Below are 1,209 nucleotides of genomic sequence, written 5' to 3' on the forward strand. Positions count from 1 at the left end.
CCTAAATTTTTAAACTTATTTTGTGTAAAATTTTGTCGAATGGACAACGTTTTTAGACAGACTTTATTTTTTGATGTTATGGAAATAAATTTTCTAGTATTGGTATTTGCATTATATTTAATTAATATATTTTTATTGACATTCAAGACTCTCAAAAAAACGGTTTGGACTCTGACATTTATGAAATAGGTGTATGAAGTCGCAACTCCTAAAATGCCCAGTCTAAAATTTTTAAAAAGATGGTAAAACATAATTTCTCAAAATTGTTTTTTTTGAATGTTTTTAAAAAAAGTTTTGGCTTTTTATTGTTATTGTAACATGAATAACAAAAATTATATTGAGTAAATGAAATTAAATATGAAATTTATCTTATAAAGAAAACTCAAATATATTTTTAAATACATCAAAACTAATGTTGAATTATAATTTCCATAAAAATGGAAATGAACAAAAATAGAATTTTGTTCATTTTTTTCAAATAATTAAAGTCAAAAAATGAGCAATAAAAAAATAGGAAAAGAATGAATAACGAATAATTTACACATTGTATTTAAACTGATATAAATGGTATCGATTTGTAGCTTTGTGAAGACAAAGCCCCCAAGTCACTTTTCTGATTGTATTAAGACCAACTCAAATAGCTGTAGACTGTATACAACTCCATGAAGACATAACCTTAAGTTCCTCTTGTGTTCCAGACCCTGCTCAAATTTTATACACCGTTTTCGACTCGTGTATGTTTTATTTATTATTTCAATTGTCGAGTTTAAATAGTTCTTGATGTCCAGAACTAAATATTATAGCATTTTTATTATAAAATATAACAATTTTTGAAAGGAAAAATCAAGATAATAGGTTAGAAAAAACCCGTGGAATGAAAAGAAGTATTTGGAACACAAAACCAAAGGTAAATTTTTGCGTTTTACAAAATGTGTAATGCCACGTAAATACATGGCATTATCGTTCTTGACTGATATAATTAATAGTTTTTTAAATTAAGTATATACTATTGATTATTTTAAAACATAATTGATTAATTGAAATATATGTTATCATATAATAATAAAAATATTAAACAATAAAAACAATAATAATAAAATAAATGTTTAATTTAACTTAACAAAACTATTTTAAAGAAAAATTTTGGTTATAATATTTAAAATTATAATTATTTAAATTGTTGTTTTTGAAATTTAACTTAAATATCAA

This window comes from Entamoeba invadens, assembly GCF_000330505.1.
Source record: "Entamoeba invadens IP1 unplaced genomic scaffold scaff_1105074724771, whole genome shotgun sequence".
NCBI lineage: Eukaryota > Evosea > Mastigamoebida > Endamoebidae > Entamoeba > Entamoeba invadens.